The sequence below is a fragment of the Rhinopithecus roxellana genome, chromosome 4 (genome assembly GCF_007565055.1).
Source record: "Rhinopithecus roxellana isolate Shanxi Qingling chromosome 4, ASM756505v1, whole genome shotgun sequence".
In the NCBI taxonomy this organism is placed as follows: Eukaryota; Metazoa; Chordata; class Mammalia; order Primates; family Cercopithecidae; genus Rhinopithecus; species Rhinopithecus roxellana.
Window position 1 is genome coordinate 85,088,718 of NC_044552.1, and position 25,762 is coordinate 85,114,479.

At 37.3% G+C, this 25,762-nt stretch overlaps 1 protein-coding gene and 1 pseudogene across 2 annotated transcripts in view; both read left to right on the top strand.

Annotated features, from left to right (window-relative positions):
- KCNQ5 (potassium voltage-gated channel subfamily Q member 5) overlaps positions 1-25,762 on the top strand; it is a 609,909-nt gene that overhangs the window by 447,039 nt on the left and 137,108 nt on the right. The gene's annotated exons all lie outside the window — the stretch shown is intronic.
- On the top strand, positions 6,204-6,958 carry LOC104669263 (annotated as a pseudogene).

Below are 25,762 nucleotides of genomic sequence, written 5' to 3' on the forward strand. Positions count from 1 at the left end.
TTAGATTTTAAAGCTTCATTTCTATTGAGTCACAACAACAATACAAATATATCTTTAATTCTTCAAAGAGCACCTTTCTATAAAGGAATTTGGAGCTCAATTAGAATATAGAGCTTATAAAGCGGCACCACATCCCTCTGAGACATTGTTTACCTCACTCTATAGACGGAAAAGTCAAGGCACTGTGAAATGGGGGTGCTTTGTCCTTAGCCCATAAATCAGCAGTAAAGCTAGGAATACCATGCTGGCCTCCCAATAGTTCATTGCTCTAAAGCACTGCCTCTTGTTGAGTCCAATTTAATTATAGTATAATCCGTTTAATCTACTTGTAGAAAAATAAGGAGCAGGAAAAATGAATTTATTAACAGATCAGTGGAAAACCGTATTACATAGATTAGCAATTGTCTTTTCAAGATCCATATTTTCAGCATGTACTGGGTGGTGTCTGATGCCATGAAAGCAATTATTCTAATTCCACTGGCCAGAACTGGCAAAGAACTTCTTATTTTCCTCACTTTGAAACATAAGTAAAGGGGTTCCACTTGAAAATTAATAAGCCATGTGATATGATTAGATTCCTGTCCCCAAATCTCCCTCCTTCTAGGGACCATTGTCTAAAGTCTAAAAGAAAACAGACCAGGCACAGTGGCTCGTGCCTGTAATCCCAGCACTTTAAAGGGAGACCAAGGTAGGAGGATCACTTGAGCCCAGGAGTTCAAAATCATCAACCTGGGCAACATAATGAGACCCTATCTCTACAAAAAAAAAAAAAAAAAAAGTAATAGCTGGGTGTGGTGGAACATGCTGGTAGTCTCAGCTACTCAGGAGGCTGATAGGGGAAGGTAACTTGTTCAGTTCAGCCCAGGAGTTCAAGGCTGCAGTGAGCTCTGATTGCACCACTGTACTATAACCTGGGCAACAGAGTAAGACAGACAGAGAGAGAGAGAGAGAGAAAGAAAGAGAGATAGAGAAAGAGAGAGAGGAAAGAAGGAAGGAAGGAAGGAGGGAAGGAAGGAAGGAAGGAAGGAAGGAAGGAAGGAAGGAAGGAAGGAAGGAAGGAAGGAAGGAAGGAAGGAAGGAAGAGAGGGAGGGAGGGAAGGAGGGAGGGAGGGAGGGAGAAAGGAAAGAAGAAAGGAAGGGAGGGAGGGAGGGAGGGAGGGAAAGGAAAGGAAAGAAAATAGATGTAACTATTATAAAAGATATTCAATTTTTTATTTTGGAATAACTGTAGACTTACTTAAAAGTTGCAAAAATAGTACAGAATTTCCATGTTCAAATTCACTCTTTACCTAACTTTCCCCAAAATATTTTACCTACGTATAATGCAATTTTCAAAACCAGGATATGAATACATACTATTAACTATAGCCCTTATTTGAATTTCACCAGTTTTTACATGCATTCAATTTTTATATACACTCCTATTAAATTTTCTCGCATGTATATATGCATTTAAGCACCGCCACAGTCAAAATACAGAACTTTTCCATCACCCTAAATAAGCCTGGAATGATATACTTTGTATTACTTCTATACAAGTACTCCCTCTCTTCAATCCTAACCCCTGGGAACCGCTATATCTCTTCTGTTTCACTATAATTTTGTCATTTTTATAATGTTGTATAAATGAAATTGTAAAGTAGTAATATTTTGAAATTGGCTTTTTCTTACACCGTATGATGCTCTTGAGATCCATCCAAGTGCATCAATAGTGCATTCCTGTTTATTGCTTAATAGAATTCCATGATCTAGATGTAACACAATTTGTATGTTCATTTACCTAACACAGGTCATTTGGGCTGCTTCTAGCTTCTGCTATTACAAATAAGGCAGCTATGTACATTCATGTGTAGGTTTGTGTATGAACGTAAGTTTTTATTTCTCTAGGGTCATATGGTGCTGATTTATCTTTATCAGAAACTGCCAAACTGTTTCCTTTTAAAATATAGAAATGCCAGTGTGAGCACGTGCATGGAGGTCAGCAGCCCCACCCCCTGCCCCACGCTGCCACTGCTGTCAGTGTGAACATATACATGGAAGCTGGCAGCCCCAAGCTCACCAGTAGCCTGCCCCCATGCTGACACTGCTACCACCATGAGTGTGCACATGGAAGCCGGCAGCCCCATGACCACCAGCACTCCGCCCCAGTTGATGAGCATTCACCCCACCACACTGCCACTTGCTCTTGGCACTGCTCTTGACACTTACAAATGAGCACAGATCCTGCTGCCACCACCCCAACAAAGTGCTTTGGCTGGCACCACCCATCAGACTGTTGTGGCCAGAGGTCCAGGAACGCCTCAGCCCCTCCAATGTAGCAGGTTCCTAACTTCAAGGGGCCAGAGAACAAAGTCAGGGATCCAGTAACAGCCTCCCAAAGTTACAGCATGCAGCCCAAAAGTTCTGAGCTGAGCCTTGCTCCCTAAATTCTTCCAGAAATGAAGCCAGTCAACTGAACCACCTTATATGAGACTCAAACCTTCCAGGGCATTAAAGAAGCTAAAAGCAGAAAAACCCATCCAAAGGACAGCAGTTTCAAAGACTGAAGGCAAATCAGCCCACACAGATGATAAAGAACCAGTGCAAGAGCTCTGGCAACTCAAAAGTCAGAGTGCTTTCTTACCTCCAAATAACTGCAGTAGTTCCACAGCAATGGTTCTTAACCAGGCTGAAATGACAAAAACAGAAATCAGAATATGGATAGGAACAGAGATCATTGAGATTCAAGAGACAGTGAAAACCTAATCCAGGGATTCTAAGGAATACAACAAAGTGATACAGGAGATGAAAGATGAAATGGCCACTTTAAGAAAGAAAGGGACTGATCTGATAGAGCTGAAAAACTCACTTCAAGAATTCCATAATACAATCACAAATGTAACAGCAGAATCGATCAAGCTGAGGAAAGAATCTCAGAATATCACTTCTCTGAAATATCTCAGAATCTTGAATATCACTTCTCTGAAATAACTCAGTCAGACAAAAATAAAGAAGAAAAGATTAAAGAAGGATGAACAAAATCTCCAAAGTATGGGATTATGTAAAGACACCAAATCTATGACTCACAGATGTCCCTGAAAGAGAGGGAGAGAAAGCAAGCAACTTGGAAAACATGTTTCAGGGTATCATTCATGAAAACTTCCCCTTGGCCGGGCGCGGTGGCTCAAGCCTGTAATCCCAGCACTTTGGGAGGCCGAGAGGGGCGGATCACGAGGTCAGGAGATGGAGACCATCCTGGCTAACACGGTGAAACCCCGTCTCTACTAAAAAAAATACAAAAACTAGCCGGGCGAGGTGGCGGACGCCTGTAGTCCCAACTACTCCGGAGGCTGAGGCAGGAGAATGGTGTAAACCTGGGAGAGGGAGCTTGCAGTGAGCTGAGATCCGACCACTGCACTCCAGCCTGGGCGACAGAAAAAAAATAAAAGAAAATTCCCCCAACTTCACTAGAGAGGCCAATGTTCAAATTCAGAAAATGCAGAGAACCCTTGTGAGATACTACACAGACAACCATCCCCAAGACAGATACTTGTCAGATTCTCTAAGGTCAAAATGAAACAAAAAATGTTAACAGCAGCTAAAGAGAAGGGGTAGGCCACCTCCCAAGGAAACCCCATCAGGCTAACAGCACACCTTTCAGCAGAAACTATAAGCCGGCAGAGATTGAGAGCCTATATTCAGCATTATTAAAGAGAAGAAATTCCAAACAAGAATTTCATATCCAGCCAAATTAAGCTTCATAAGTGAAGGAGAAATAAGATTCTTTTCAGGCAAGCAAATGCTAAGGGAATTCATTACCATCAGACCTGCCTTATAAGAGGTCCTAAAGGGAGTGTTAAATATGGAAAGGAAAGATTACTACTGGCCACTACAAAAACATGCTTAAGTACATACACCATTGATGCCAAAAAGCAGCCACAGAAACAAATCTGCATAATAACCAACTAACAACACAAAACAGGATTTGGTCCTTCAAATCCATACATATCAATATTAACCTTAAATGGAAATGGGCTAAATGCCCAATTAAAAGGCACAGAGTGGCAAGTTGGACAAAGAAGCAAGACCCACCCGTATGCTATCTTGAAGAGACCCATTTCACATTCTATGACACACACAGGATCAAACTAAAGGGATGGAGAAAAATCTACCAACCAAATGGAAAACAGAAAAAAGCAGGAGTTGCTATTTTAAGTTCAAACAAAACAGACTTTAAACCAATAAAAATCAAAAAAGATAAAGAAAGGCATTACATAATGGTAAAGGGTTCACCTCAAAGGTCAGACTTAACTATCCTAAATAGATATGCATCCAAAACAGGAGCACCCAAATTCATAGAGCAAGTTTTTAGAGACCCACAAAGAGATTTAGAAAACCACACAATAATAGTGGGAGACTTTAACACCCCACTGACAGTATTAGACAGGTCACTGAGGCAGAAAACTAACAAAGAAATTCAGGACCTGAATTTGACACTTGACCAAATAGACATCTACAGAAATCTCCACCCAAAAACAAGAGTATATATATTCTTCTCATCTGCACATGGCCCCTAATCTAAAATTGACCTATCAGCCATAAAACAATCCTTAGCAAATAAAAAAAAATCATACCAACCACACTCCCAGACTACAGTGTTACACTGCAATAAAAATAGAAATTAATGCAAATTAACCTGCTCCTGAATGACTTTTGGGTAAACAATGAAATTAAGGCAGAAATCCAGAAATTATTTGAAACTAATTAGAACAAAGATACTACATACCGGAATCTCTGGGACACAGCTAAAGCAATATCAAGAGGGAAATTTATAGCGCTGAATGCCTACATCAAAAAGTTAGAAAGCTCTTAAGTTAACAACTGAACATCACACCTAGAGGAAATAGAGAAACAAGAGCAAATCGACCCCAAAGCTAGTAAAACACAAGAAATCAAAATCAGAGCTAAACTGAAAAAATTGAGATTAAAAAAAAAAAAATACAGAAGATCAATGAATCCAGGACTTGGTTCTTTGAAAGAATAAATAAGATAGATAAAATGCTAGCTAGACTAATAAGTAAAAAAAGAGAGAAGGTCAAAATAAACACAATCAGAAATGACAAAGGGATGTTACCACCTACCCTACAGAAATTTTAAAAACCCTCAGAGACTGCTAAAAACACCTCTAATGCACACAAAGCTAGAAAACCTAGAAGAAATGGATAAATTCCTTGAAACATACAACCTTCCAAGATTGAACCAGGAAGAAATTGAATCCTGGACAGAGACCAATAATGAGTTCCAAAATTGAATCAGTAATAAAAAGCCTACCAACCAGAAAAAGCCCGGGACCAGAGGGATTCACAGTTGAATATTACAAGAAGTATAAAGAAGAGTTGGTACCATTCCTACTGAAACTATTCCAAAAAACAGAGGAGGAGGGACTCCTCCCTAACTCATTCTATGAAACCAGCATCATCCTAATACCAAAACCTGGCAGGGACACAGCAACAACAAAAAAAACAAAACTTCAGGCCAAATCCTTGATGAACATAGATGCAAAAATTCTCAATGAAATACTCGTGAAATGAATCCAGCAGCACATCAAAAAGCTAATCCACCACTATCAAGGAGGCTTCCTCCCTGGGACACAAGGTTGGTTCAACATACACAAATGAATAAATGTGATTCATCACATAAACAGAATTAAAAGCAAAAACCACATGATCATCTCAATAGATGCAGAAAAGGCTTTTGATAACATTCAACATCCCTTCATGTTAAAAACCCTCAACAAACTAGGCACTGAAGGAACATACTTCAAAATAATAAGAGCCATCTATGAGAAACCCACAGCCAACATCATATTGAATGGGCAAAAGCTGGAAGCATTCTTATTAAACACCAGAACAAAACAAGGATGTCCTCTGTCACCAGTCCTTTTCAACATAGTACTGGAAGTCCTAGCCAGAGCAATCAGGCAAGAGAAAGATATAAAAGCCATCTGAATAGACAGGAAGTCAAACTATCCCTGATTCCAGTCAGTATGATTCTATGCCTAGAAAACCCCATAATCTCTGCCCCAAAACTCCTTGGTTTGATATACAACTTCAGCAAAGCTTCAGGATACAATGTCAATGTACAAAAATCAGTAGAATCCCTATGCACCAACAACATCCAAGCTGACAGCCAAATCAAGAATGCTGTCCCCCAAGCCTGCCGCCATGGCCACCTACAAACCGGTGCAGATCCGGCACAGTGAGAGTGCTTGGAACCTGAAGAACCACTTCAGCAGCCGGTATGACGCTGACCTGAGCCCGGCGGGCCATGAGGAGGCAAAGCAGGCACTGTCAGATGATGGCTATGAGTTTGACATCTGCTTCACCCCAGTGCAGAAGAGTGTGATCCGGATCCTCTGGACAGTGCTAGATGCCATTGATCAGATGTGGCTGCCAGTAGTGAGGACTTGGCGCCTCAATGAGTGGCACTGTGGGGCTCTAACCAGTCTCAATAAAGCAGAAACTGCTGCAAAGCATGGTGAGGCCCAGGTGAAGATCTGCAGCCGCTCCTATGATGTCCCACACCTCCGACGGAGCCCAACCATCCTTTCTACAGCAACATCAGTAAGAATCACAGGTGTGTAGACCTCACAAAAAATCACCTACCCTCCTATGAGAGTCTGAAGGACACTATTGCCAGAGCTCTGCCCTTCTGCAATGAAGAAATAGTTCCCCAGATCAAGGAGGGGAAATGGGTACTGATTGCAGCCCATGGCAACAGCCTCTGGGGCATTGTCAAGCATCTGGAGGGTCTCTCTGAAGAGATTATTATGGAGCTGAACCTGCCAACTGGCATTCCCATTGTCTATGAATTAGACAAGAACTTGAAGCCCATCAAGCCCATGCAGTTCCTGGGGGATGAAGAGGCCATGCACAAAGCCATGGAAGCTGTGGCTGCCCAGGGCAAAGCCAAGAAGTGAAGGCCAGCAAACAGGCTACAGTCCCCAGGAGCAACCTCCCTGCCCATCGCATCCATCTGCCCCTCCCTCCTGCACGTCACACTGACCACATCTGTAGACATCTTGAGCTGCAGCTGCAGATGGGAACCGATGGCTCCCATTTTCATTTTAGCCATTTTGTCTTCTGTACCCACTCCCTTCGTACATTCAAGTCAGAATAGCACTTCTAGGGCACAGGTTCTCAGTCTAAGCTGTGGAAAAGGCCCCCTTATCCAAGAGAGTTCAAAGGTAGTGACTTGGGTTTTTGCGAGTGCTTTGTTTACTAAGAACTTGGAAGAAGGAAGCATGCTAAGCCATGACCAATGAGGAGAAGCAAGAGAGCCTGTCTGCCCCCAGGAGCTAGTCCTGTGCTCTTCTGTAGTCAGGCCACTGCCTGGGAACTCTAGTCATCCCAGTGGAAGATGAATGTAACCTGCATGGTGATATGACAACTGTTTCCTCCGTGACCCCAGAGGAACTGGCTCTAGAAGGTTGGGATCAATCCTGAATTTAGTTTATGTGTTACATTTACTTTTATTTAAAAAAAAAAAAAAAAAGTTTAGTGTATATAAGTAATACAAAACAATAACCCTTCTAAGGGTTTCTTGTGGCGGTTGAAATAGTCCCACATGTGGTCATCAGAAAATAAGCCATTCCTCATACCAATATGGGATAAGCTCCTTGACCTCTGAAGGGCAGGAGTGCTTCCTGCTGTGTGTTTTAGAATCCCTCCCTTCCTTGTTTTGTGGCAGTGAAATGCCTCTTGGTCCTGTACAAGTGTATCTTCCACTGATTTCTGAATCATGTTCTAGTTGCTTGGCCCTGCCACATGGATCTAGTGTTCATTTGAGCATAACTGTACTAAATCCTTTTTCCAGATCAGTATAATGAAAGAGTGATGTGCAATAAAAAAAAGAATGCCATCCCATGCACAGCAGCCACAAAAAGAATAAAATACACACCAGTTAGAATGGCGACCATTAAAAAATCAGGAAACAACAGGTGCTGGAGAGGATATGGAGAAATAGGAACATTTTTACACAGTTGGTGGGACTGTAAACTAGTTCAACCATTGTGGAAGACAGTGTGCCAATTCCTCAAAGATCTAGAACTAGAAATACCATTTGACCCAGCCATCTCATTACTGGGTATATATCCAAAGGATTATAAATCATGCTGCTATAAAGTCACATGCACATGTATGTTTATTGTGGCACTATTCACAATAGCAAAGACTTGGAACCAACCCAAATGTCCATCAATGATAGACTGGATTAAGAAAATGTGGCACATATACACCATGGAATACTATGCGGCCATAAAAAAGGATGAGTTTATGTCCTTGGTAGGGACATGGATGAAGCTGGAAACCATCATTCTCAGCAAACTATTGCAAGGACAGAAAACCAAACACCACATGTTCTCACTCACAGGTGGGAATTGAACAATGAGATCACTTGGACACAAGGTGGGGAACATCATTCACCGGCGGGGAGGGAGGAGGGATAGCATTAGGAGATATCCCTAATGTAAATGATGAGTTAACGAGTGCAGCACACCAGCATGGCACATGTATACATATGCAACAAACCTGCACGTCATGCACATGTACCCTAGAACTTAAAGTAAAATAATAAATAAATAAATAAAAATAAAAATAAATAAAAAGAATAAAATACATAGAAATACAGCTAACCAGGTAGGTGAAAGATCTCTACAACAAGCATTACAAAACACTGCTCAAGGTAATCAGAGATGATATAAACAAAAGGAAAAACATTCCATGCTCATGGATAGAAAGAAGCAATATTGTTAAAATGACCATATTGCCCAAAGCAATTTAGATTCAGTGCTCTTCCTATCAAACTACCAATTCTTCACAGAATTAGGAAAAAACTACTTAAAAATTCGTATGGAACAAAAAAAGAGGCTGAATAACCAAGGCAATTCTAAGCCAAAACAACAAAGCCAGAGGTATCACATTATGTGACTTCAATCTATATTACAAGGCTACAGTAACCACAACGGCATGGTACTGGTACGAAACACTTAGACCAATGAAACAGAAGAGATAGCCCAGAAATAATGCCACAAACAAACCATTTGATCTTCAACAAACCTAACAAAAACAAGCAATGGGAAAAGGAATTCCTATTCCACAAATGGTGCTGGGATAACTGGCTAGCCATATGCAGAAGATTGAAATTGGACCCCTTGCTGACACCATATGCAAAAATCAACTCAAGATGGGTTAAAGGCTTAAATATAAAACCCAAAACTATAAAAACCCTGGAAGATGACCTGGGAAGTACCACCCTGGACATAGGACCTGGCAAAGATTTTATGACAAAGACAAAAGCAATTGCAACAACAAGAAAAATTGACTAATTTTGTCAATTAAACTCAAGGGATCTAATTAAACTAAACAGCTTCTGCGCAGCAAAAGAAACTATCAACAGAGTGAACAGACAACCTACAGAATAGGAAAAAATATTTGCAAATGATGCATCTGACAAGGTCTATTAGCCAGAATCTGTAAGGAATTTAAACAAATTTACAAGCAAAAAAACAAACAACCCCATTAAAAAGTGGGCAAAGGCCTTGAATGGACACTTTTAAAAGAAGACATACACGTGGTCTACAAGCATATGAAAAAATGGTCAACATTACTAATCATTAGAGAAATGCAAATCAAAACCACAATAAGATACCATCTCACAAAAGTCAGAATGGCTATTACTAAAAAGTCAAAAAATAACAGATGCTGGCAAGGTTACAGAGAAAAAGGAATGCTTATATACTGCTGGTGGGAATGTAAATTAGTTCAGCCATTGGAGAAAGCCATTTGTCAATTTCTCAAAGAACTCAAAACAGAAGTACCATTTGACCCAGTAATCTCACTATTGGGTTTATTCTCAAAGGAATATAACTCATTCTACCATAAAGACATATGCACTCATATATTCATCACAGCACTATTCACAATAACAAAGACATGAAATCAGCCTACATGCCCATTGATGGTGGACTGGATAAAGAAAATGTGGTACACATACAACATAAATACTACACAGCCATAAAAAAGAACAAGATCATGTCTTTTGCAACAACATGGATGAGGCTGGAGGCAAACCAAATACACATGTTCTCACTTATAAGTGGGAGCTAAACATTGAGTTATATGGTCACAAAGAAGAGAACAACAGACATAGGAGCCTGCTTGAGGATGGAAAGTGGGAGGAGGGAGATCATAAAAAACTACCTGTCAGGTACTATGCTTTTTACCTGGGTGATGAAATAATCTGTACATCAAACCCCCATGTTATACAATTCACCTATATAACAAACCTGCACAGGTACCACAGAACCTGAAATAAAAGTTTAAAAATAAATCATAAAATAAAATGTTGAAATGCCTAGAATGTTGCATGGTATTAAATTACACCATGCTGTCTTAAATGACATTTTATTTTCGTAGAACTCATGTTTCTGCTTTTTCTGTTTTTCTATGGAAATTATTTTGATAAGCAGAAGTTGCTGAAATTTATATTTTACCACTTGGGTCAAGAAACAAATGAAAGTATTGCCTATTAAGGAGCAGTTCTTCATACTGTGATAAATGAATGTAAGTATTATGTTTACATAGATGAAGTGTAAAGAGACCAATTAATGTAAAAAGCCAATGCGGTACAAATTCCTGAAGGACCATTATTTAAATCTAACTTTAATTTTTAGAAAGTCCTTATTCAAGCAAACTTTACTGAGACCAATACTAATTATACTTCCCTGCTAAAAGATACATGTAATGACATTAGTTAGAGCCTTAAAGTACTACTCCGTTGGAATAAAATATTCAAAATTGCCACCAAGACCCAATGGTGCTTTATAGAGTTGGGTCTGATATTCATGGTTCTCATGTGAGCTAAAAATAAGTCATTTGTTCTCCTTACTTAATTCAACACCTCTTGGAAATTGCCCTATTCTTAAAACTATTCTCTAAAACTACCTCCAAAACTCTGCCTAATGTCTCCCCTTGGATCTTCCATCATAACCAACAAAAAAAATTATTTTCTCAAAGTTAGAAACAATCCTGTGTGACCAAATATATGAATCTCAACTTCATTCTCATTCTGGTTGTAAGAAATGCTGGAATAATTAATTACTCATTTGGGAAACAAAAAAAAAAGCTGTGTCCATATCTGTCTTACCAGATTCCAAGATAAACTCCAAATAAATCAAAGATTTAAATTAAATAAGACCGTAAAATACTGGGCAGCAGAAATTGGTAAATTCTCTTGGAACCTTGGAATCTGGAAAGATTTTCTAATTGTAACTAAAAATACCAAAGTCATAGAAGAAAATATTGATAGAATACATAAAATCAAAGAATACTGTATGATAAACTAAACAGCAAAGTCAAAAGACAATGTGGAAAAATATTTACAACTCTTACCAAAAAATAGAAGCTAATCACCTTAAATTATAAGGAGCTCTAGAAATCAAGAAAAACCCAACAACCTAACAGAAAATAAAATGGATGTGAACAGACTGGTCACAGAATAAGAAATACATATACACCTCTTAAACATACCCACTCTCACTCATAAAAAAGAAATACAAATGAAAGCATTCTCTCACCTATCAGATTGGCAAAAATCTGCAGTTTGACCACACACTTTATTGATGAGACTGCAAGGAAATAGGCACTCACATGCCACAGGAGTGCAAAGGGGTATCACCCTTATGAAAGAGTGTCAGTATCTACCAAAATTACTTAAGCGTTTACTCTTTGACCCGGGAAGTCTGCTTTCTAATAATTTCATCAATTTATAGTAAATGTTCACTATAGCTGAAAAACATATGGTACGTCCAAACAATAAAATATAGTGAAGATCTTTCTGCACAGCTATAGAAGAATCCCAAATTATGAAATAAAAGAAAAATGAAATGAAATGTAATACTGCATATATAGTGTGCTACTTTTGTGTAAGAAAGGAGAAAAATAAAAGTTTACATTTATATTGCTTGTGTTTGTATAAAGAAACATTGAAACAACTTTTACAAAAAGAAGAGAATAAAAATGTTTAACTGAAGATAGTGAATGGGGACAATGTGAATGGAAACAGGGGTAGGAGCAAGATTTCTCAGCATTTACCTCTTTATGTCATTTTGATGTTTAAAATATAAATATGTTAACTATTCAAAAACTAAATTAAAAGAATTATTGCCTGGCACAGATGAAGTACAGTTTAGATGTTGACTAGTATTATTTTTGTATAGCAATATTGGGAGGGTTGATGGGTTCATATGATGTACAGTTGTTCCGAATCTCCTCACACTCCAGGCACTTTTGTCATTGCAAAGAGGGACAATGCCAAAGACAATTGGCCATAGGATTTCCATGTGCACCTCCTCAGTTCTAGGCTGAAGTAACATAGAATGGCATTTTCAACTCACGAAAAGCTCTGTTCTAAAAGGTGCTTTGTTATTTGCCTTAATTTGCTCTTCATATATTTCCTTAATTTTAAACTTAGAATTTTGGTTGTACCTTTTAAAAGGATTGCCCAAGAAGATGCAATGAGCTGATACATGTAAAGTGCTTAGCTTAATGCCTGGTGTTTAATCAATACTCCATAACTCTTAGTGGTAGCAAACAGAATCATAAAAGTGATGTGTTCAGTGAAACCTCTAATCAATCTTAGAATCGATACCTACAATCAGAAAAAATTATCAACTCAGACCGTCTTTGTATGTTTTTGTTTATTATTTTTCCTCAAAGTATCTTCAATACTGCATTCCTAGAATTTGAGAGTCTGTGTATGTTAAATAAGAATACATTTTATTTTAAAAGGTAAATGGAAGGAGCAGGAACCAAGACAGGTACTTTTTGAGTCTGGAGTCCTTAGATATAATAAATAATTTCAGGAATAGTATGTACGGTACTTAAAGGATGTGGTTTAATTAGAAGGGCTTGTGAAGCTTTCTTGTAGACTGGTTGTTAATTATGGCTTCACTTGTTTCTCCTGGAAGGCTTCCCTGGCCTCTTAACTAGGTTAATTCTCCCTGCAAGGTGCTCCTTAGATTTCTTCTATCATAACATTCATCACTCATGATTGTGGTTACTCGATTCAGCATCTTCTATGCAAACCATCCTTTCAGCCTTGTGCAGACAGAAGGCATCTATCTGGTCCACACCAGCCATGCCCCATCCATGCCCTTTAATATTATATACCCAGGTCCTAGAAGTTTCTGGCCACAATGAATGTGTATTGAATGAATAAAAAATTCAGAAAACTGAAAGCTAGGAAACAATCACATGAGAAGTGTCATCCCCCGGCCCCCCATCATAACCCCTACACACACAAAGTAAAAACAACACTGTCAACATGAGCAAATAGAGGGGGAAAAATGGCAATTACTCAGGCAATGCAAGGTGAAAAATAGCTCCTTTGCATCAGTTATCAGAAGTTTTCTCAAAAGGGTATTTTTTGCCTGCATTTTTTAATCTAATTGCTTCAATTATTTAATATGGTCATGGGAACATGATTATATTTTTAACAAAGTGCTTAATTTGCACACATGCTTTGAATTGTAGGTTCATTTACAGGAGGCTTCTCTACACCCATACTTGTTCTCAGTTATTTTACTTCTGCCTTTTGCAAAATGTTTTAAATATTTGATTTTAGCCCCTACCACAGACTCCAAATCTGTGCTTCGAATTTGGAGATCAAAGTACTGTAGCTAATCCTTAGGACATTTGCCATCGTGTGATTTAAGAATCCATCTCTTATCAAGTTTCTGTGGTTTTCTGGAGTATTTACTGGTCACAATGTCAAAAAATGGGCACATCTGAAACTATTTTTGAATTATGCCTTCTTTATACTCTTCCATTTTTAGTTAATGGGAAAATATCCAGCTCCTGAATGGTATTGAACTCGATTAGGCCATCTCCAGTCTCCTTATAAAGGATTCCTAAGTTGTAGTATCACATGTTTTCAATAAACCTTGTTTTTGTTCTCCTTTAAACAGAGCATGTCTTATTCAAAAAGCTCATGACAGTAGGAAAGGAATTGATAATGAAAAGAAAGTGGGTCCAAAGCAGGATTTTTCCTCCTAGCTTTAGGACTTGTTATAAGACAATGTGTTTCACCGCCTGACCTGCAGCTTCAGGAGTTGGTTGCCATGAATTCTGATCCTGTTTCTGGAAGTAATTTATTGCATTATCTTGTACAAACCTCTCTGGGACACTCTTTCTTTTAAGCACAGATAAGAGCAGCAATACACTTTGCAGCATTCATAAACAGCAATACATAAAAGCAAATATGAAATTAGAAAATTCCAAAAACTGCTCTAATCTAGTGCCAGAGAGGGAAAATTTTGGCAAGGATTTTATAAATAAAGATGGGAGTTAGATGATGTGACCAGTTTGGTTAATAATCCCACTGAAATACAGATAGATTATTGATAGATACAGATAGATAGATAGATAGATAGATAGATAGATAGATAGATAGATAGATAGATAGATAGAATAGATCTACACATGGCAACAAGCAAGATTTTCAAAATTATAATGAATGTCAGATATTTACTCTTGGCTTGTATTTACTCAAATTCACTCCTTTAAAGTGCTATCTTTTTATTCTTCACAGGAGGAAAAGTCTATTTTCACACCCCAGTGTTTATCCCTAAGGATTAGCCAAGTGCCTAAACTGTATCCATTTCATATTTCCAAAAATAAGAAATTGTGCATTGAAAAAGATTAAGAGAGCCAGGCGAACCAGGTAATTCTAAATTTTCCCAGATAATACTTAGAATGAATTCCCATCCATAAATGTCCTTTGCTGAGTGACATTTCAGCTCAAGTGGCATCTCCATTGTAACATCCAAGTAACACAGTCTATTCAAAGAACTTCCTGAAGATATCCTTTCAAAAACTTTTAGCAGTAGGTGACGATTAATCATAATCTGTATGTCATCTGAAAATAAGTATCAAGTTTCTCAAAGAAAAATTACATATCCCAACACTACTAAACATAACTGGCTGCTAAGTTTCAGAGTCCATATCATTTAACTGCTTAGAGTAAGTGCAAAAAGGGAGTATTATAAATTAGGTATTGTGGTTTTGCTCTGTAAATTTAAACCCATAATGCCATTGTTTGGCTGTTGATGTTTAAATATTCAAGCTATGACCTTGAATAAGATATCCAAGCATGGAATTTCATCATAGGATGTTGGGATTTCCAGCAGATGTTTCAACTTTGTTTATTCGTTGGTGGAATCCAAATCTTTTTTTTTTTTTTTTAATCTGCAGTCAAATATTGGTATGGGGTTCTGTTTAGGAATCAGAACTGACTGCAGCTTTGTCATTTGGTATGTGTGAAAATAGATACTGAGGAAAATTTTAAACATCTGAGGATATCAATGTGCAAAATTGCTGCTTCTAAAAGTTTGTCTTGAACTTTCTATATAAAAGAGCATAATATAAAGCCACTGTATCATTGCCCTAAACCATGTTCTAAAACATCAGAAAATACACACGACTTTTCATCTCTTCGATTTATTGAGAACCAATGGAATTACACCTAGGTAATTTACCCAAGATACTAGAGTATGCCTTAAATAGAATGTACCTCCTACTCATTCATGATTAGTCTCAGGGGACAAACGCTTCTTTCCTGTTTTATAAATACAGAAACACAGCTTCCTTACCTCCTTCAGTCTGTAACCCACATCTGAAATTAAATGTTTGTGATCACACTTTGAAGCAATTTGTTTCAGTAGGTTACTGATATTGCAAGGGATTCGTCCTGTAGCAAGAAAAAAAAAAAAATCTACTGACTGACTCTGCATCCCTGACCTCTCCCCCAGACTCCAGCCCCATTCACCATCTACCAAATGCCTACTAGGCATCTCAAAATTAACAAGGCCGTAACAGAACAGGTAGTTCTGCCCTTCAAATAGTGCTCCTTTCTTACCTATCCCCAGTGGTATTTCCCGAGCTCAGTAAATGGCACTTTATTCACCTGATTGCTTAGACCAAAAACCCTGAAGTCAGCCTTAGACTCCCTCATTTGTCTCACATCCTACAATCAGTCCTTCAGCAAGTCTTGGCCCCTCCACCTTCACAATATGCACCAAATCCAGCTCCTTTACAGGTCCTCCTGACTTTAACCTAACTCTTGTAAAGCTGCTCTCACCCTTTGTCCAGGCCACAGCAGTGGCTTCTTAACTGGCCTTCCAGTTTTCTCTCCGACATCTGGCTTCCTTTCTGGTATCCAGCCCCCTCCTGATTGGATTCCCAAAGGTAACCAAAATGATCTTGTAAAATATACATCTGATCCTGCACTCTGCCAAAAACCCTTCCCTTACTGCTGTCATATAATACTTAGAAGGACATCTAAAGCTATTCCCAAAACTGTCATGATCTGACTGGAGCCCTCCCTCACTCCGCTCAAGCTAACTTGATCTCCTTGCCTTCCCTTGAACATGCTGAACACACTTCCACCTCAAGGTCTTTATATTTTTTGCCTGGAACACTTTTTCCTTAGATAATGGTCACAGTCACCCCTTCACTTCATTGGGTCTTGGCTCCTCTGAGATGCTTTCCCATTGAGACAACCTAAAATACTAAAAACAGCCCAGCACAGTGGCTCATGTCTATAATCCCAGCACTTTGGGAGGCCAAGGTGGGTGGATCACTTGAGGTCAGGAGTTCAAGACCAGCCTGGCCAACATGGTGAAACCTCATCTCTACCAAAAATACAAAATTAGCCAGGAGTGGTGGTGCACACCTGTAATCCCAGTTACTTGGGAAGCTGAGGCAGGAAAATCACTTGAACCCAAGAGGTGGAGGTTGTAGTGAGCCAAAATCATACCATTGCACTCCAGCCTGGGTGACAGAGACTCCATCTCAAAAATAAAATAAAAACTAAAATATTAAAAACATGTTAATTATAAGATGTTTGCTAAATTTTACCTGAATATCAACCATTTGCAATTAGCTATATTCCCTATTCTTAATAATATTTTACTTCTTGGAATTTCACTTTAAAATAGAACACCTGCTCCTCTGTGACTCCACCCTCATCCTGCTCTGTATTTCCCCAGGGTTTTTATCACTACGTAACATTATATTCTGTATTTGTTTACTGCTTTAACATCAGCCTACCCCAGGAGAACATAAGCTCCATGAGGGCAGAAAACTGTTCTGTTTTATTCACTACTCTATGCCTCATGCTTGGCTTATAGTAGCCAATATTTGTTGAATGAACTAATGAATGAATGAATAAATTGCCTTAACACTTAATTTGAGAAAAGTCATATCCAAAACACTCCTTCTGATGCTTCCTCGTTCAATCGGTATCCAAAACGAAAAATGTACCACTTAGAATTTGAGAAATTCGAAGTTAGAAAGGATCCTTGACACTTGCCAGTTCAGTCCAACTATTTTAAAGGTATGGAAACCAGCTCTAAGAGATAAGTGGTGACAAAGCTAGTTAATGGTGAACAGATAATTAAACTAGGCATAGTTCAATGTTCTTTATGCTTCCATACTTTACATCTCTGTTTCTTTTGAAAGTTCCTTCTGTATACATAAGCAAACATAATGGAACCAGAACATTTCCATTCTTTCAGATTTATCTTGCTGCTCTGTTGGCAATAAAACATCTGGCACATGATATATATGGGACACTTAAAAAATTATAAATTTCTGCAGAAAAGAGTTCACATTGATAAGGCAGGCTGACCTCCTGTCTCAATCTGCTGTCCCATTGGGACAACCTGAAATATAAAAAACAGGTTAATTATAATATTTTCACTAAATTTTACCTGAATATCAACCATTTGCATGTAGTTGTATTCCGTAGTCTTGATAATACTTTACTTCTTGGAATTTCACATGTAAGCCTTTGTTTGACTTTCTACATCCCTGTTTACTAGGCTTTCTATGAAATAAAAGCTACCAAAAGAGAAACATGGGGAAAAAAAAAAAATATATATATATATATATAAGTGCTCTGGAAACAGAAATTAGTTTGATTTTTGGCTCCATTTGCCAGCTAAATGACTTTGGATAAGATTCTTGAACTTTTTTAGTATCAAATTACTGATCTAGAAAAGTGAAGGGAAAGGTATATCTATAAAACATTTTTTTGTTAGATTGAGAGTTAACATGATACCAGGCACACTAAGGCAGACTAAAGACTTTGTATGTGTTATCTCATTTAATCATCCCAATAGCCCTGTGAAAAAAAGGGATCTATTCCCTATTTGTAGGTGAGGATTCCAAGACTCAGCAAGATTAATAGACCCAAGGTCACACAACTAAGACAGGACAGAACTGGAAATACCTGGGCTGTTGCACATGAAGTTTACATTCATAACCTCTGTGCCTCCTTGAAGGGCTATTATGGAGAAACAATGAAATAGAGTCTGTGTACTGAGCATCCCGCACAGCCTCATACATCAGAGGTACTCAATAAATGTTGCTCATTTCTCTTCTGTTTCCCACCACTGACTAAATAAATTACCTTGGCCAATGTACTAACCTTTCTAGGCCATAGCTTCTTTTTTAAATAAACTATGGTTCTCTTTTTTCTCATTACAAAAGCAATACATGGCTATTAAAGATCATTTGGATATATATATACATATATATGTATATATATATGTATATATATATATCTTACCACCTAAAGATAATCACCATTAATATGCAAATATATGTATTTATACTATGTATTTTTCTATATATGATAAGAATACATAATCTGGCCAGGTGCAGTGACTCACACCTGTAATCCCAGCACATTAGGAGGCCAAGGCCAGTGGATCACTTGAGGTCAGGAGTTCAAGACCAGCCTGACCAACTTGGTGAAACACCGTCTATACTGAAAATACAAAAATTAGCTGGGCATGACGGCGGGTGCCTGTAATCCCATCTACTGGGGAGACTGAGGCAGGAGAATCACTTGAATCCAGGAGGTGGAGGTTGCAGTGAGCTGAGATTGCGCCATTGCACTGTAGCCTGGGCAAAAAGAGGGAAACTCCATCTCAAAAAAAAAAGAAAAGAAAAGAAAAGAAAAAAACATGATCTTTTTGGAGAGCAAAACTGAAATCCTGCTATCCTGCTATGTAATCAATTATTTAAATAATGTTGTTTGGAAACATTTTATCTCACAATATTCTTCTAAGACATGATGTTTTGTGGTTGTATCACATTTGTGGTAATAATAATAGTAACAATAAATTAGCTCAGATGTATTGTGTGTTAGTATTGCACTGAGATGTTTCACAGTTAACTTATTCAATTCTTACAACCCTATGACATAGGTGCCTTTATTATCTACATTTTACAGATAAAGAAACTGAGGCAGTCACTTAACCAGGTAACCCAGCTATTAAGCGGCAGAGCCAGGATTGGAACTCAGGCACCTGAGCACCACAGCCCATGCTCTGGAAGGGATATACCATGTTGTTTTTTATTAATCCATCCTCATTAGAAATCTGGATTGGTTCTCATTTTTTATACTATTACTAATAGTGTTAGGTATGAGCTGGGAGGAGAAAACAACAATAGTTTAATAAGTATGCTGATGCAAACTTTTGTTAACATCTACAATTTTATCATACATCCCTAGAGTTTAAATTCCTGAAATAATATCCATTCACATTGTTAATGGTTTTGGCAAATAATGTCAAATTGCTCCCCCAAAAAATATCATACCACTTTATTCTTACAGAAAATCTTCATCAAATAGCTTTTTTTTCTCTGCCTTACCAACATTGACGGTTCATTTTTTTAAACTTTGTCAGTTTGATAGGATAAAATGGTACCTTTCTACTGTTTTAAATTTCAGAACTAGAAATTGTAAAGAACTTCTTTCCATATATTAATTAGTCATTGTTATTTCTTCCTAGGGTAAATTTGTGTATGTGCCTTCTGTCCAGTTTTCTACTAGCATGTTTTCTTAGTGTTTTAAGTTTATATATTAAAGATATTAATCTTTTGTTCATCATCATATATGTTGCCATTTTTTTTTCGGCTTTGTTTTTTGCATTTCAATCTGTGTAGTTTTTTTTAATGTATGGAATTGAAAAAACCAGCAAGTAAACAGACTACTAGTATAATCATGGGTAATAAGTGTTATGACAGCAGCATACCTCAGACCTCTGGGCACAAGTGGCCTTGACTGGTTGATATCTGTGCTGAGTTCCAGAAGCAAGCAGAAGTTAGCCAGGCAAAGAAGGGAGAAGGGCCTTCCAGGCAGAGCAGCAGCATTTTATAGAGCACTTTGAATGCCAGGTAGCAGAATTTGATCTTTGTTCTACATATGGGAAGACCTTTTTAAAATCACAGAGGCAATCTAATCATCTTAACATTTTCCTGTGGTAGTAGAATACAAAGTGGTTTAGAGAAAGGAAAAACAGGAGAGTGAAAACCAGGCCATACATTGTAGGGATGACCAAGAGAGAAGTACCATAGGCCTGAACTAAGGAGGAGACAGGATAAATGGAAAGGGAAAATTAGATATGAAACATATTATGGATGCAGAATCAATAAAAGTAAACCACTCAGTAAATATGAGATGAGGAAGACAATAAAGAAGGAGATGTTAACCTGTAAATTTAATATGTGGTCTGTATCAGAATTTTGTTGTTTAACTTGATTCATTTATTCTGAAATTCACCTGGGAAAAATTAATAAGTTTACAATAATTGATACTACTTTGAAAAGGAATAACATTAGTGTCACACTAATATAGGAATAGGCAATAAAATGTAATAGAATCCCAAAATAGGCTTCTCAATAAGTACGTGGAAACATTTGGAGAATGACAGAGTTTTTATTTAGATGGTATTGGGAAAATTGACTTTCATATGGGATAAAAAGTAAGATTCGTTCTCTACTTCACCACAGAGACAAACAAAAATTCCATTAAAGCTAATGATTGCATAAGTTAGAGTAATGCTTAGTTATTATACAAATCTCCAAATTCTAGTAACTAAGTAAAATAGAAGTTTACTTCTTACCTCTGTAATAGTTCAATAAAGGTGTTCTTTGTTTGGGGTTGTCGTATATGGTAAAGACTCTGTTCTATGCAGTCATTCAGGAACCCGGGCTGACAAAGGCACTGCCATCTTCAGCGCATGGCTTCTAAGGGCATTCTTAGTACCAAACTGCAACTGACATAGAAAAAGAGAAAGTGATAAGCCATATGTGCTTGCCCTCAACTGGGAAGTGGCATACATCATTTCCATTCATCTTCACTAACTAGAATTAGTTACCTCACCTCACCCAGAAGCAAGGGGTCCTGGGAAATGAGACCTCTGAATGGGCAGCCACTTCTCAGAGGTAATGCTGTACCTTAGAAAGGAAGCACATATCCGTGGTAGACAGCTAGCTACCTTTGCCGCAAACACTATTCTGAATAGTAAACATAAATTCATTAACTAAGCATATGTGTGCCAAAATAAAATGTAGAAGAATATTTTTATAATCTTGGTTGGACAAAATCATTCTAGATAACTTAACTTCTGTGACTTAAAAATGACATGAAATCCAGGAGTCTAAAACAGGAGGGGGATGGTTTTGTTTTGCTTACTGTGTTTGCAAAGATTGAAGACTTATTATATCCCAGGTAATACATGAACATGCTTAGAGCCATGTCTGTCACATAGTGAACAGTAAACATTAGCTTTTACTACTACTATTTTTATCATTATTAGCATTCCTTTTTATCAGCAAGGAGAGAGAGAAATAAGTGTTTCCATACATTGTTAGTGAGAATTGGTACCATCATTTTGAAGGCATCTTGATGTCAATCACAAATCAAAATATCCCAACAATTCAGTCTCAAGAAATTTAGCCTTAAATTCCTTATCCTAAAAATAAATGTACAGGACTATACATTTCAGCATCATTTTAATAGCAAAACAAAAAGTAACCTAAAAATTCATTAATAAGTGTCTTAGTTTATTTGTGTTATAATAAAGGAATACACAAAGCTGGGTATTCATAAAGAATGTAGGTTTATGTGGCTCACAGTTCTGCAGGCCGTACAAAAAGCATGGTGCCTGCATCTGCTTCTAGTGAGAATCTCAGGCTGTCTCCACTCATGGCAGAAGGTGAAGTGGGGCCAGCATGTGCTGAGATCACATGTCGAGAGATGAAGTGCCATTTTCTTTTTAACAACACATAAGTGCCATTTTCTTCTTAACAACCAATTCTTAAGAGAACTAGTAGAGCCAGAACTCAGTCATTACTTCAAGGACAGTACCAAGCCATTCATGAGCAATCCTGTCCCATGACCCAAACACTTCCCATTAGGCCTCACCTCTAACACTGGGGATCACGTTTCAACATGACATTTGGAGGGTCAAATATCCAAACTATAGCATAGGTAATTGGTTAATTAAATAAATTAGTGTCCTACCTTATACATATTTGTACTGTTTTGATATTTTACTTTATAACTTTAAAATGTATATTTTATTAAAATTATTCAAAATTTAGCTTATAGTGAGGCCACTAAAATAATTCAAAGAACTGGAACAAAAAAAATGTGGGAGAGGGGGATATAAACATTAAGAACATTGTATTTGTTGCACTTCTGATTATCCCAGAGAGAACAAGATGAAGTGACTTTAAAGGAAAGAGGTAAATTTATGTTAGTTATTAGGGAAAACTTTCTGAGACTCTAGAATAACTTAATTTACAAAAATTTTAAAAGGCTGAAGTCTCCAGACAGTTTCTAGAAGTCAAGATCTACCCTCTTTGTGGCTTACTTACCTCAAGAGAATTTATCTGTCCCTGTAACTGCTAGTTTGAAAGTGTTCAACCATGCTTTGTTCGACCCAGATGATTTAGTTCTTTTCTTTGTGTTTTGCATTGAGCCATGTTACACTTTCTAATACATACATTATATAGTGTAATTGTAGCAACAAAACACAGTCCATCATGTTCAGATGTACAATTGGCCTTGCTTTAACCCAATCCTTGAGTTCACAATATGGAAGCTTTGAATGTGAATAATGAAGACTTTTTTGGTATTTCAGTGACTAACACCTTTTAGACAGGGTCCATGGTGATCAATTCATATTGATTTTGCTGACTAAATAATACTTGAGCAAAGTTCCAGTGACATCTAAAAATAAGCTCTTTCACAGTCCTTATGTGTCTTAAATATCATTATAGTATTTATTTTGTTCAAATCTTTGCAGTCACCTCAAATTTCAAGAATTCATGTGTAAATCATTCTAAGTGATTCAGTAAATTTGTGAACCTACTTCCTAATACCTTGTAAACCTATATTTCACATATCTACTGGGCTGCTTATAATCAATAGCTCTTTCTTCACTACTTCCCAACTTGTTCTAATTTGTTTCCTTTGGGAGAGGTAGATTTTAAGAGTTCCGGATTACATGTTTGTTTGTTTTTTTATGCGACTTAGAGCTCCTCCTTGTTTATTAGCAGTTCTATTTCTTTCTCTAGCCCCATTTTCTCTTGAAGCAGCCATAAAAGTACCATCTGTTTTTTAGCATCATTTTATTTCTGCTTTCTCCTCCCTGCACTTTTCTCTTCTCTGAATGCTTTATGCGATAACAATTTATTCCTGATTTATTATCCACCTGCTTTCATAGCCTCCCCCTTTCTGTTCCTCCTCCACCCCTATCCCACACCGGATGGAGTGGTATACCATAATTCTTAAGGACATAGCTTTGGAGTAAAGTAAGGGCTAGCTCAATCACTTACACATGTTGGGCCTTAGGGACTTGACCACTATGAGCCTCAATTTCTTCATTTATAAGAAAGAGAAGGTTATAATACCATCTACTACATAGGGTGGCTTGAAGAATTAAATAAAATAATATACATCAGGGTTTCTCAGCCTTGGCACTATTGACATTTGGGGCTGAGTCATTCTTTGTTCTGGAGGCTGTCCTGGGCATTGAAGGATGGTTAGCAGCAACCCTGGTCTCTACCACTAGATTCTCATAGCAACCCCCTTCCCAGCTGTGACAATGCAAAATGACTCTAGACATTGCTAAATGTCCCAGGAAGGCAAAATTTTCCCCATTTGGAATCATTGCAAGATATAAAACATTTAGCACAGTGCCTGGTACACAGTAGGCACTTGATCAATAATTGTGAGGGATGGATGGTCAGAAGAATGATTTAATATTCATTTTTAATACAAGTGTCTAATGTAATTCTTGACAGTCAATTAACTACTTAATGCATAAATGGATAAACAAATGAACCTGAAGCCAGTGAGCTTCAAGGGCTGTCCATAGTTTCTACCTTATACTAAAATGTGTTATCTTCACTAACAACAAGCTTCCTATGTTTCAAAAAATATTTTAGACAATTAACTAACTGCACAACTTAAGCTACTCCCCCAATTTAATATATATGCATATACTTTAAATAATAGGGAGATTTTAAAATAAACTCTAATGGATGATAGCTATAACAATTATGTTGCAGTAGAATTCCGTGCTGAAAATTGAAGTGATCCTTTGATTAACTTGAGTATTTTAGGCTGATATCCCAGTGAATAAGCCATTGATGTGGTAAGAGAACAAAGCTCAGGCAACTTTTAAGTGTTTTTTAATCTAATTTATCTTATATAAATATTTATTGAGTGCCTACTATATTTCAGGCACTGTTCTAGGTACTTAGGATACATTCGTGAACAAAACAATGATCCAACGCTGTGGAACCTCCATTCTATGAAATAGTGGATCACAAAAATAATAAATATGTAAATAGAAATAAAAATAAAGATTACTTATAACTTGTAAAATACTAGCCTAGGAAATATTCTAAGTGGTACTGACAGCAAAATTCCAGTGGATGACTGTAACCCAACCAGAAACATTTTTGTGACTGCACTCACTGTTAGCCATTTGGTTGCTTATCTATGATTTCAGTTTAATGAACTCTAACTTTCTCGTCTGATCCAAATTACAATGAGGGTATTAAATCAAATCTGTGGTTACCTTTGCATATTTTGGAACTTCAAACATTTAGATTGTGATTCACCGTGTGCACAATTTTTTCAATTGTCTCAAATCAACAATCTTTCTCTTACTTTTCTAGGTTTTCTCTAATGAACTAGCTTTATGGCATACTTTTTGTGCTGTAGTCTAATAAACTGAGAGCTGAGTTTTTTAAAAAATGAATACAATATATGCTTTTTCTGCCTCACTTTTTTCATATGTAAAATGGGATCTGTGGGATACTTAACACATAAAGTCATTATAAGGATTAAACAAGGTAATGTTGATTAAAAAAAAAAAAAAACCTTAGAACTAAAGAAAATGCCAAGCACATAGTAAGTTTTAAGTGTAGTATTTTCTGCACTTCTACTAGCCATGTACTTATTTCTAGTATTTCCAATATTTTAACACAGTAAATGAGGCAGTATATCTTTTTCTTTTCTTTCTACACTTGGGAGAAAGCAGAATTACAATGGAACAAAAGCAAAATGTATATCCAATAGGGCCATATAAGTAATGTCTCTTTGTAAACCACTAGTCTCAGGAGTAAATCCATCCACATGATGAAAACCAAGAGATGTGTTTGCACATAACTCTTTTTATAAAGTTTTTTTAATTGCAAAGACATAGTCCTTATAAACTTCCAATGTGTGGAAATTAATAATTTAGAAAGTGAAAAGCCCCTTTATGCATATATTCATTCCAACTCACTATCTTTAGAGATAATTAATAGTAATAATCAGTGTATAGTCTCACTTTTTTTTTTCTTTGAGATGC